The sequence below is a fragment of the Budorcas taxicolor genome, chromosome 11 (assembly GCF_023091745.1).
Source record: "Budorcas taxicolor isolate Tak-1 chromosome 11, Takin1.1, whole genome shotgun sequence".
NCBI classification, from domain to species: Eukaryota; Metazoa; Chordata; class Mammalia; order Artiodactyla; family Bovidae; genus Budorcas; species Budorcas taxicolor.
In genome coordinates, this window is record NC_068920.1 from 37,941,077 (window position 1) to 37,955,100 (window position 14,024).

The window sequence follows — 14,024 nt, forward strand, 5'->3', positions numbered from 1 at the left end:
TCCCACATGCTGAGGAGCAACTAAGCCCCTGCGCCACAACCACTGAGCCTTTGCTCTAGAGCCCGGGAACCAGAACTGCTGAGCCGCAACTACTGAAGCCTGTTCATCGCTACTGCAGAGTAGCCACCGCCGGTTGCAACTAGAGAAAAGCCTGTGCAGCAAGGAAAACCCAGCACCGTCATAAATAAATAAAATTATTTTAAAAACCTATTTTTATTCTTAATAAGGAAGAAACTATACTAGCAAGCAGATGAGTCACTGAGGAAACTAGAAGTGCATTTGTCAATTAGTTCAGTTCACTTTAGTCACTCAGTCGTGTTTGACTCTTTGCGACCCCATGAATTGCAGCACTCCAGGCCTCCCTGTCCATCACCAGCTCCTGGAGTTTATCCAAACTCATGTCCATTGAGTCTCTGATGCCATCCAACCATCTCATCCTCTGTCATCCCCTTCTCCTCCTACCTTCAATCTTTTTCAGCATCAGGGTCTTTTAAAATGAGTCAGTTCTTTGCATCAGATGGCCAAAGTATTGGAGCTACAGCTTCAGCATCAGTCCTTCCAATGAATATTCAGGACAGATTTCCTTTAGGATGGACTGGTTGGATCTCCTTGCAGTCCAAGGGACGCTCAAGAGTCTTCTCTAACACCACAGTTCAAAAGCATCAGTTCTTTGGCACTCAGCTTTCATTCAACTCTCACATCCATACTTGTCTACTGGAAAAACCATAGCCTTGACTAGACGGACCTTTGTTGGCAGAGTGATGTCTCTCCTTTTTAATATGCTGTGTAGGTTGGTCACAACTTTCCTTCCAAGGAGTAAGTGTCTTTTAATTTCATGGCTGCAATCACCATCTACAGTGATTTTGGAGCCCCAAAAATGTCTCTCACTGTTTCCACTGTTTCCCCAACTATTTGCCATGAAGTGATGGGACCAGATGCCATGATCTTAGTTTTCTGAATGTTGAGCTTTAAGCCAGCATTTTCACTCTCCTCTTTCACTTTCATCAAGAGGCTCTTTAGTTCTTCTTCACTTTCTGCCATAAGGGTGGTGTCATCTGCATATCTGAGGTTATTGATATTTCTTCTGGCAATCTTGAATCCAGCTTGTGCTTCATCTAACCCAGCGTTTCTCATGATGTACTCTGCATATAAGTTAAATAAGCAGGGTGTATATATAAAGCCATATGTATATGTAAAGCCATATACTAAAATTAATTGGGCACTATGCCTAGAAAAAATGAAAGAAAATTTGAAACAACAGTTAAAGTGATTTAAGTTAAAATCTTTTTTATTTGTTTTAGGATTTAATTTTCAAAGCCTTCAATCTCGGTACAGAAAATTTATATATATGTGTATGTATTCTGTGCTATGCTAAGTTGCTTCATTCATGGCCACCTCTTTGCAATCCTTTGAACTGTAGCTCGCCAGGCTCCTCTGTTCATGGGATTCTCCAGGCAAGTATATAAGGAGTGAGTTGCCATATATACAATCACACTTATATAAATCACATGCACTCACATATGTATATATAATCACAATATCATAGTTAAGTAATATCAGTGATGGATTGCTTTCTATATCTAAATTTTATTCAGTGTGAGAGAAAACAAGCAGTCCTTGATAACCGGAAACTGATCTGACCTGTAGAGCTTGGACTCTGTTGCCAGAAGCTTGCCTGACTCTTAACAGTTCAAAATCCATGAATGCTACCTTGCTTTTCTAGGTGTTTGCCTATGGATGCTTCCTTTAAATTAGTGTAAATTAAGATGGTTTTCCTATCTCCAGAAATGACTTTTAAGAATGTTTTCTGACCTGACTTTAAATGAAGCTGAAGAATAAAACATTACATACACATGTAAATTTTTTAAAAGTTCAGTCTTAATTGATTACCTAACTCCTTTATTTGATTTGTTTCAAATTAATTTAAACTTTAAGACTAGCTCATGAAAAACCAAAAATGACAACTCATCCACCGTGCTGGTCTTCCTTTCAATTTCCCATTTGTTGAGTCTTAAGGTATACTTCTTGAGACCAAGAAGTATACATTTTCCCATGTAGCCCAGTGGGTAAAGAACCTGCCTGCAATGCAGGAGACACAGGAGATGAAAATTCAGTCCCAGGGTTGGAAAGATTCCTTTGGAGGAGGGCATGGCAACTCATTCTAGTGTTCTTATCCGGAGAATCCCATGGACAGAGAAGCCTGGAGAGCTACAGTCGATAGGTTCGCAACGAGTTGGGCACGACTGAAGAGATGGAGCCCACTAGCCACGTATACTTCTTAATGATATTTGTCATTTCCTTGGGTTCACTGATATTTTTGTTTAATGCTGTTACACCAAATATCATTTTTCCCTAATGGCCTCTGAGTGAGAAGGCAGTGACTGAATTTGCATGAAATTCCAGGGACCTTTTGGTAGCAGCCTGACTCACAAACTAACCAAAGGTGCAGAAACCTTGTGTACTGCAAGAGCAGAATGGTGACTCAGTTTCCACTAGTCTTTCAGATTTTTCCAAAGTAAATGAAACTAGGAATGGAGAGTATAGGACAAAATTCACATAGTTTTATAAGCATTAGTAACATTTAACATATAAACATTAGTGTAAAGTTTTAAAACTATGCAAAATTAGTGTTTTATCTCTAATACTAGTGATTTTACTAGGTTTAACCTAATAGTTAATTTCACAAATTATTGCAACATACTTTTGGCCAGCAAAAGAGACACAATAGGAGTAAGGGAAAAAAAAAATCTCTCTCGGCCTCTTTTAATCTCTATTTATATGGACGTTTAAAAATCCCAGCCTTCCCTGGTGGCTCAGATGTTAAAGAATCTGCCTGCAATTCAGGAGACCCGGGTTCGATCCCTGGGTCGGGAAGATTCTCTGGAGAAGGGAATGGCAATCCACTCCAGTATTCTTGCCTAGAGAATTCCATAGACAGAGGAACCTGTCAGGCTACAGTCCATGGGGTTGCAAAGAGTCAGACACAACTGAACAATCAGATCTGTTAAAGGTCTCAAGTAGGTTTTAGTGGAAAGGTATTACTTATGCCTTGTTTTTCAAAGAAGTTTTCATTTTAATGTTACTATTTATTGACCATCTACTATGTATCAATCAATGTTGTAGAAAATTTATATCTTATAACTGATACTAGCAGCAATGCTTGAAGATAAATTTAATTATTCCTGTTTTAAAAATGACAGACCTGCAGGTAAGGTTGATGAAATAATTTGCTACATTTCTATCTTCCTCCACAGTTCATGCATTTTCCACTCTCTGAACATAGCTATTTAGTCCTACTCAAATATGAGGAAGTTTTCACTCCACATCTGAACATACCCTTCAGTGAACAGGGGAAAATATCTCCTCAAATGCCAATTAAATAGATCCACTTAACTTGTTAGCTGTTCACTTAGAATTATTGTTTCTTTTCCTGGTTCATTACAAAGCAATTACGTCTCTGGCAAATGAAGGAGATAAAGATGACTGTATTGACTTAGAGGAATAGCTTTGCCAGAATCCCATCTTTGGGTTCTTATGCATATAATATTGGGACCATATTTTACATAATAAAAGTTCCAGTCTCATTTAGCAGCATTTAAATATTTTATGTTGTTGCATTTGGCAAAGAATAATTAAAATGTACTTCTTTTCTGCCAAAGAGTCATTTAAAATGTTACATTTCACAGTGATCAAATGTGGAGAAGTCAGTGGCTCTCACTTCAAGGCATTTGATTTGTTTCAAGCCACTCCACATTAACGCAAGCTTGATGAACATCTTGCTGGTATGAATCCTGGGACCAGCCCCCATTTGGGTAAATGTCTTTCTTTTATCTCTAACTATGCAAGCCAGTTTGAAGAGAAAGTTTTGCTTTAAATTTGAACTGAAAGTTTTCTTGCAAGTGGATTCTTTACTCAGGACACAAAAACAATTAGCTCATTGAAAGGCAACACTGCGAGAATGCTGTTCCTCTTGAAATATTGAAGCAAAATTGAACAAAACATAAAGAGGAGTGAAGAGAGGGAAGCCCTGATGTCAGGCCAGCCTGGCAGAGCCTGGCAGAGAACAAAATTCCATGTCATCTGAATATTTATCAGAGGAGGGAGGAGGAAGTGACCCAGCACAAAGAGAGAAGAGCAGACAGGCAGGACGTGAAGGGAATCCTCTTTTAGGAAAAATGCTGCCAAAGAGTCTTGCAACCAACTCTCGAGGGTGTCAGCTCCAGACTGAGAGCTACATGCGTTTTTAAACAGGCCTAAAGCAATTTATATCTGCAAAATCACAACCTTAAGAATCTATTTCCAAGAATAAAAACTTAATGGGTAAGGAAGAAGAGGAAGAAGAGATAACGATGGTCAGAAAAGCTCCAGGATCTTTCTTGGTGTCATTTGATATTGCCTCATTTTTTTCTGAAATGATTTGTAGACAAGGTGGTTAGAATTTTGACTAGAGGATAAATACACGCGAGAAGTCATAAAGTGGGACATTCAATAATTTCATATATGGTTCCTTCAGACATGTCTTAAATTCTGAGCCATCTTTTCAGAGAAGCAACAAAAGTGTTCATTGACAGAGAAATGGATAAAGAACATGTGGCATACACACACACACACACACACACACACACACACACACACTGGAATATTACTCAGCCATTAAAAGGAACAAAACTGGGTCATTTGTAGAGATGTGGATGAGCCTAGAATCTTCTTACAGAGTGAAGTAAGCCAGAAGGAGAAAAACAAATACTGTATATTAATATACTATATGTGGAATCTAGAAAAATGGTACATATAAGTAGTTTTAATGAATGAGACTTGATTCCATGGCTTTAGAGTCAAGCTGTGCTAGTTTGATCGAGGTTCTGCCATCTCTTAGTGATTTGGCTTTGGAGAAGTTATTAATCCCTCTGGGCCTCATTTTCTTCAGTAAAATGGGACAAATATATTACCTACTTCATATACACATAACTAGTCTGGAACAGTGAAAAAAATGAAAAAAAAACCAGAATTTTTAGCTCTAAAAATTATTTTATTGTTATTATGATAATATTATTATCATTATTTTTTACCCTGCCATCTCCACTCCTTATCCCAGGAAATTTTGAGCACAGTCAATAAAGAAAAAGCCTCTGGAGTCATAAAGTCTGGGCTTAACTCCTGTCTTCATCACCTGCCAGCTTAAAATCCATAGGCTGGTTTCTTCATTTATCTGAGCTACAGTTCTCTCACCTGTAAAATAGGTGAATCATTTAACTCATGAGTCCATACGAAGATTGTCTGATATTTTAGGTAAGGTGTATTGCATGATGGTACACTTTTAATAAATAAACCAACTACTCTTAACACTCCTAGCTATCAATAGATTGGGGATCTTAGGAGCTTTCTTTTACAGGCTAAACCCTCTAGAGAAAAGAATTTATAAAATGTTATAGCAACAAAGTCCTCACATATTTTTGTGTGCAATCATTTGTATCTTTTTTCTTTTTAAGACTTTTTTTTTTTTAAAGCAGCTTCAGTTCACAGAAAAATTGAGGGCAAGGTACAGATGTTTCCCATAGACCGTTTGCCCCAATGTACGTATAGCTCTTCCGCTATTGTCATTCCTTACCAGAGTGGTACACTTTTCACTGTTTCCATAGTTTTGCCTTTCCCAGAATGTTGTATAGTTGGAATTGTAGTGTACACAGCTCTTTCATATTGGGCTCTTTCATTTAGTAACATGCATTTAAGATTTTTCCATGTCTTTTTCTGGCTTGATAGCTTATTTCTTTTTAGCTCTGAATAATAGTTGCTTCTCTAGATTTACAACAGTTCACTTATCCATTCACCTACTGAACTCCATGATGGTTATTTCCAAGTTTTGGAAATTATGAATAAAACTGCCATAAATATCTGTGTGCAGTGTTTTGTATAGACAGAAGTGTTCTGCTCCTGTGGGTTAATTGCAAGGATCATGATTGCTGAAGGACTGATGCTGAAGCTGAAGCTTCAGTACTTTGGCCACCTGATGCGAGGAGCCAACTCATTGAAAAAGACCCCAATGCTGGGAAAGATTGAAGGCAGGAGAAGGGTGTGGCAGAAGATAAATTGGTTTGATGGTATCACTGACTCAATGGACATGAGTTTGAGCAAACTCAGGGAGATAGTGAAGGACAGGGAAGCCTGGCATGCTGAAGTCCATGGGGTCACAAGAGGTGGACATGACCTAGCGACTGAACAACAACAATAATGGTTGCTGAATCAAATAGAGCATGTTTAGTTTTATAAGAAACTTCCAAATGGTCTTCCTAATTGGCCATGCCATTTTGTAACCCCACCAGCAGAGTGAGAGTTTCTGCTACTCCACATCCTCACCAGCATTTGGTGTTGTCAGTGTATTTTGGAATATTATTGTTTTAATTTCTATTTTTCTGATGACATATGACATGGACCATTTTTTTTTAAATGTATTTATTTGCTATCTGAGACAGTGTCTATTCAGTTCTTGGCCCATTTTTAAATTCAGTTGTTTTCTTATTGTTGAATTGCAAGAGTTTTTTTAAAAAAATATATTTTAGATAACACATCCTTATCAGATAAATATTTTGCAAATAGTTTTTCCCAGTCTGTGTCTTGTCTTCTTGTTCTCTTGATACTGTTTTTTGTGTTTTATATTTCAGCTTGTAATTTATTTTGAGTTAAATTGTAAGAAAGATGTAAGTTCTGTGTCTACATTAATTTATAGTTGATTTGCAGTATTGTATTAGTTTCAGGTGTATAATAGTGATTCAGGTTTATGTATGTATATATTCTTTTTTATTCTTTTCCATTATAGTTTATAAGAAGATACTTAGATCCTTGTGCTCTACAGTAAGTCCTTGTTTATCTGTTTAATATATGGCAGTGCACATCTGTTAATCCAAAACTAATATATATCCCTACCCTTCTTTCCTCTTTGATAATCATAAGTTTATTTTCTATGCCTGTGAGTCTGTTTCTGTTTTGTAATTAAGTTCCTTTGTATCATTTTTTAGATTCCACATGTGAATGGTATACAATACTTGTCTTTCTCAGACTAATTTGCTTCAGTTAGTGTAATAATTCACAAGTCCATCCATGTTGCTGCAAATGGCATTATTTCATTATTTTTAAAGGTTGAGTAATATCCCATTGTGTATATAACACATCTTTAAAAGTGTAGAACTCTTACAGAAATTATTCTGTGGTAGGCAGTGCGTAACTCAAACAGCTTCTCTCTTGGGACCAAAGCAAGCATGGAGACAAAGAGGGCAAACTTCGCTCATCTATGCAGTTTGTCTTTGAAAGATGAGATGCTACACTGAAAAAACGCAAGGAGAAAGAATTGGAGAAAGGCTTCCTTCAGACAGGGAAGGTGGTGATCTGACAACCGTGTGTGGATCGTTGAGAGGATTTTGTAATCATTGTTCTATTGTTATCACAGTGATGATGCTGACGATGATTTTAGTGCTGCTTTCTGCTCCCCGAGCATCCTTCTTGCCCTCCACAGGATGGCCATCAGGTGGCTGTAGGCAGCTTAGGCCAGTTTCTTTTCAGCTGCTTATCTTTCACTCTACTATCTTAGATTTATATCTGAGGTACTTATCCTTCAATCTGTCAGTATTTGAAATTTTACCCATGATTGAGGTCCCCTCTTATATGTCACTTATGCTTTAAGATGTTTGCAATAAATGTGTGTCTACCCCATGCTGGTCTTTTAAATTAGTTTCTTCCTCTTATGATCTCAAAGCAGCAAAGGAGAAATAACTGTGCAGCACAGCATTAGGTGTTGAGCCAAGCCCCTCCTCCAGCTCTGCGTATGAGAGATTTTTATCAAATCATGAACCTCTCTAAGTTGTCACAGAGCGCCAGACTGGGCTCCCAGTGTTAGACAACAGCTTCCCACTAGCTAGCTATTTGAAACATGGTCGTGTATATATGTCAATGCTACTTTCTCAATTGATCCCCCCTCCTCTGTCCACAAGCCCATTTTCTATGTCACATCTCTGTTTCTGCCCTGCAAATAGGTTCATCAGTATGATTTTTCTAGATTCCATATATGTGCATTTTACCTCTTCTTCTGATCAAAGGATTTCCTAACACAGCATCCACAGCACTAACAGACTACTGTGAGATTGAAATTTTTACTCAATTAAATTTGCCACCTCATTCTTTTTTGATTGCTCTGAAGTGGTTCCACCATTTACAGTACAACCAAAACCTTAAGAGCAGAATCATGGTTGTAGAAATATACTAAATACAGTCACCACCTCACCTCCCTTTCAGTGGTTTTTTCCCTTAGGTGTAGTGTTCCCTCAGAATCCGTGTTTATCTGGTAACTCAGAATGTGACCTTATTTAGAAACAGTCTTTGAAGAAGTAATTCAGTTCAGTTCAGTTGCTCAGTCATGTCCGACTCTTTGCAACCCCATGGACTGCAGCACACCAGGCCTCCCTATCCATCACCAACTGCCAGAATTTACCCAAACTCATGCCCATTGAGTGGGTGATGCCATCCAACCATCTCATCCTCTGTCGTCCCCCTCTCCTCCTGCCTTCAATTTTTCCCACCAGCAGGGTCTTTTGAAATGAGTCAGCCCTTTGCATCAGGTGAACAAAGTATTGGAGTTTCATCTTCAACATCAGTCCTTCCAATGAACACCCAGGACTGATCTCATGTAGGATGGACTGGTTGGATCTCCTTGCAGTCCAAGGGACTCTCAAGAGTCTTCTCCAACACCACAGTTCAAAAGCATTAATTCTTCGGCACTCAGCTTTCTTTCTAGTCCAACTCTCTTATCCATACATGACCACTGGAAAAACCATAGCTTTGACTAGACAGACATTTGTTGGCAAAGTAATGCTTCTGCTTTTTCGTATGCTGTCTAGGTTGGTCATAACTTTCCTTAAGGGATCAGTGTCTTTTAACTTCGTGGCTGCAATCACCATCTGCAGTGATTTTGGAGCCCTTATAAAGTCAGCCACTGAAGAAGTAATTAGGTGAGGAAATCTGCCTAGAATTAGAGTGGATCTTGAATCCAATGACTGATGACTTTATAAGAGAAAGGAGAGGCATGTTTAGAAACAGAAACACAGATCAGAGTAGGACAGTGTAGGACACTGTCACTGCCTAACAAGTATAGACTGACCAAGAATGTCAGATCTTCAATTAGAGGTGAAGATAGGGACAGAGATTGCAGCGATACAGCTTTAAGTCAAGGCACATCAAGGCTTGCCTGGAGCGTCCTGAATCTAGGAAGTAGCAAGCAAGAATTCCTTCTGAGTCTTTAGAGGGAGCATGGCCCTCTTGACACCTTGAGTTCAGACTTCTAGCTTCCAAAATTGTGAGGACAAATTTTTGTTACTTTAAGCCATCAAATTTAAGTGTGTTTAAACCACAAAGCAACCCTAGCGGATGGATACACTGGGAAAGAGGGAGGGCCACTGCATCTTCTCTCAGGGTATTTTGTCAGTAGCACCCTACCTGTGATCCTTGAAAACTAAAATGAGCGTCTTTTTATTTATTTATTTTTTGTCATGCATTAAAAAAAAATTTAATTGGAGGCTAATTACTGTACCATATTGTGGCGGTTTTTGCCATACATCCACAGGAATCAGCCATGGGTGTACATGTGTTCCCCATTCTGACCCTCCCTCCCACCTCCCTCTCCATTTGAGAGAATAGCATTGAAATATGTATATTATCATATGTGAAATAGACCACGAGTCCAGGTTTGATGCATGAGGCAGGGTGCTCAGGGCTGGTGCATTGAGTTTCTTTTTAAATCAAGTTTATGCTTAACATGGCTACAATTTTTGTAATCTGTTGAATGGGAATATCACAGTGGATGTGAACTTAAGTTTGATGCTTCATTTTTATTCGTTTGTTAACCTCTCACATGTGTAAGCTACAAGGGTTTTATTATTTGGATTTAATATTTATTTCAGTTCTTTCTAGGTTATCTTCATCTTAAAAGTCACCCTCTACTTAAACATCCTCTATAGAGGCACTGGTAATTTCTTGTTTAAACTATTTATGCTCAATGGCAGTTCAGTTTTTACTGAGGTAGCTCATACTGGCATTGCAGTTCTTCAATAAGTTCCTCAATATGGAGTTAAAATGTCTCTAGCTATAATATCTACATTCCATCTTAATTCAAGTATACAGGCCAGCCAGATGAATTCTACTCTCCCCCACCCCATAAGAACATCTTATCTTTTCTATAGCACCTATATTTAATAAGAGTTTTACTCCCCCTTTTTTTCTGTGAGTTAAACATGTCTGTTCTCCAAACAGATGCTTATAAAAAGGAAAGTTTAACTTCCTGTACTATTAACATCTTTGACTATTTCCCAGGTTGGCTTCATCTCTTCTAGAGCACAACAGCCAGAATCAAATATGCTGCCTTTTTAAAGGACGTTCTTTGGCGCCATTGAAGGCAGTGTAGAACACTGTCACTGCCTAACGAGTACAGACTGACCAAGAATGTTAGATCTTCAATTAGAGGGGTCTGAAGAACCCCTGAACTGGAGATGTCATATAGAAAATATTTCACACACAAAATAGGACTCATTTGCTATAGAAAATAACTTGACATCCAGAAGCAAGTCATGTTTTTAAAAGTGCTCTCCTCCCTCCCATTTAAGGTAAATCAACATATTCCGTGAACTTAATATTTACCTTCCCTTTGTAGACATCCTCTCTGCTTTATTTTGAAGTCTAAAACATAAATGGAAACAATGCAATTTTTCCAGTAATTGAGTGTGTGATATGATTATATTTTGGTTCAGATTATTTTTAAACATTTAAGTGAAAGTGAAGTCAATTCAATATGAAGATTCGTTTGGTACACGAATTTTTTTCTCATATTTTAAAGTGGGTTCTTCCTAACTAGAATGCAATTTCCTTGAAGGCTGATGTAATAAAATGTCTTGCCGGTGCTTAGATAATGTCATTCAAACAGAAGATGCCCCATATATGTTGTTAAGAATGAACTTAAGATGAACCCTCTGAGACCCTGGGGTCGTGCACCAGTTTACTCATGAAGTGACAGCTCCAGAGCTGGTAACCTCAGCTTCTCCCTCTGCCTCTTGTCAGTCTTCTTTCTGTTGCTTGAATAAAGAGTAAATGAACCACAGGAGTTAAAACTAACCCTGGGGAATTTGCATTAGATAAAGATCAAAGCCTCTAGCTAGATTTATAAATTTTTGATAGTAGAAATTTGGGCATAGCAAAAATTAAGGTAGGAAAAAAAAAGCATTTTTCAGTACCTGGCAGTCATCTTATACTATGAAAAACAGTTACAAAGATTTTGGAGTAATTTAGTGATTTTTAAAAAATGTCTGTTTCTTTCATTGTATTGTACTGGCTAGTGCCCAGGGATATTTCACCTCCCTACAAAATGCCAGCAATGGTTTGGATATTGTGCCAAAAATGTACATTAAAAATAGCAAAGTAAGTTAAAGCCAGAATTGTTTTTTTTTTTTTCCCAAAGTAACTAATCTCAGTTATGTGATTCCCCTAGGACAATAATTTGAAAGTTTTTGAACTTGATAAGCCAAATTTAAGCTAATACCTTTGAACAGAGTATTAGGTGCTCTAAGATGGCCTGAAGGGACACTCTTGTATAAGATGCAATTTTCAGGTTATAAATTAATTTTTACCATGCTTATAAGACTTCCCAGGCTAGAATACTCTAGACACTTTAAAATTAATACTTTGAGGGTTTTTTTTTAATCTTGGAAAGTTGGGAGAGGTTTAGATATGGTTGTGTATGCCTGCATATACAGAATATTACAGAGAAAAATTCTTTTCTATTTAGCAATGACTAAAGAGAGAAATTAAAATTGGCATTTGAAGAAAGCATTTTGCGTTAACAGATTCAAATTCATAAGTTACTCTTTTACCTGTGTCCTCTAAAATGTCTAAGTTTCCGTTCCTGTTTTTTGGAGAGACGACTCTAACTCAAACTATAAATACATTCACATGAATCTAAAAATGTCAAAGAAAGGTAACTTTTATTATGAGAAAAGAGGAAAAACCTGGAGAAATCCTGGGGTTCAAATTCAGTGTTTGTCAGCTGTAACAACCAAAAGTTTAGTCATCAATCTTAGTCAAAATTATTTCCACTTCTAAAGTGATTTCTCATTTGGAAATCACAAAGTGTGTTATCAGCAGTGGGTGAAACAGAGATTCCAAGGAAAAGGAGTTATATTTGTTGCATTGACCTAATTGGCTATCATTGTTTTCCAACTCATGGTTCATAATTCTAGTTTTATTTCTTATTTAAAATCAGGGTTGAACACATTTTTTTTCCAGGCCACTGCATCCTGAGGAAATATAATTTTTAGGTGTAAATGACAGAATGATCTCTGTTCATTTCCAAGCCTAACCATTCAATACTACAGTAATCCATTCTATGCCCCAAACACTAATGCCGAAGAAGCTGAAGTTGAATGGTTCTCTGAAGACCTATAAGACCTTCTAGAACTAACACCAAAAAAATATGTCCTTTTTATCATAGGGAACTGGAATGCAAAAGTAGGAAGTCAAAAGATACCTGGAGTAACAGGCAAGTTTGGTCTTGGAGTACAAAATGAAGCAAGGCAAAGGCTAACAGAGTTTTGCCAAGAGAACACACTGGTCATAGCAAACACTGTCTTCCGACAACAAAAGAAAAGACTCTGCACATGGACATCACCAGATGGTCAATACTGAAATGAGATTGACTATATTCTTTGCAGTCAAAGATGGAGAAGCTCCTTACAGTCAGCAAAACAAGACTGGGAGCTGACTGTGGCTCAGATTATGAACTCCTTATTCAGACTTAACTTGAAAGTAGGGAAAACCACTAGATCATTCAGGTATGACCTAAATCAAATCCCTTACAATCATACAGTGAAAGTGACAAATAGATTCAAGGGATTAGATCTGATAGACAGAATGCCTGAAGAACTGTGGACAGAGGTTTGTGATATTGTACAAGAAGTCATGATCAAAACCATCCCCCAGAAAAAGAAATGCAAAAAGGCCAAATGGTTGTCTGAGGAGGCCTTGCAAATAGCTGAGAAAAGAACAGAAGCAAAAGGCAAAGAAGAAAAGGAGAGATATACCCATCTGAATGCAGAGCTCCAAAGAAGAGCAAGGAGAGATAAGAAAGCCTTCCTCAGCGATCAGTGCAAAGAAATGAAGGAAAACAACAGAATGGGAAAGACTAACGATCTCTTCAAGAAAATTAGAGATACCAAGAGAACATTTCATGCAAAGATGGGCTCGATAAAGGACAGAAATGGTATGGACCTAACAGAAGCAGAAGATATTAAGAAGAGGTGGCAAGAATACACAGAAAGTGAAGTGAAAGTGAAATTGCTCAGTCGTGTCTGACTCTTTGTGACCCCAAGGACTGTAGCCTACCAGGCTCCTCCGTCCATGGGATTCTCCAGGCAAGAATACTGGAGTGGGTTGCCATTTCCTTCTCCAGGGGATCTTCCCGACCCAGGGATCGAACCCAGGTCTCCCGCATTGCAGGCAGACACTTTAACCTCTGAGCCACCAGGGAAGCATAGAACTGTACAAAAAAAGAGCTTCATGACCCAGATAATCACGATGGTGTGATCACTTGCCTAGAGCCAGAATCCTGGAGTGTGAAGTCAAATGGCCTTAGGAAGCATCACCGCAAGCAAACAAAGCTAGTGGAGGTGATGGAATTCCAGTTGAGCTATTTTAAATCCTAAAAGATGATGCTGTGAGAGTGCTGCACTCAATATGCCAGCAAGTTTGGAAAACTCAGCAGAGTCCACAGAACTGGAAAAGGTCAGTTTTCATTCCAATCCCAAAGAAAGGTAGTGCCAATGAATGCTCAAACTACCGCACAATGGCACTCATCTCACACACTAGCAAAGTAACACTCAAAATTCTCCAAGCTAGGCTTCAACAGTATGTGAACCATGAGCTTTCAGATGTTCAAGCTGAATTTAGAAAAGGCAGAGGAATCAGAGATCATATTGCCAACATCTGTTGGATCACAG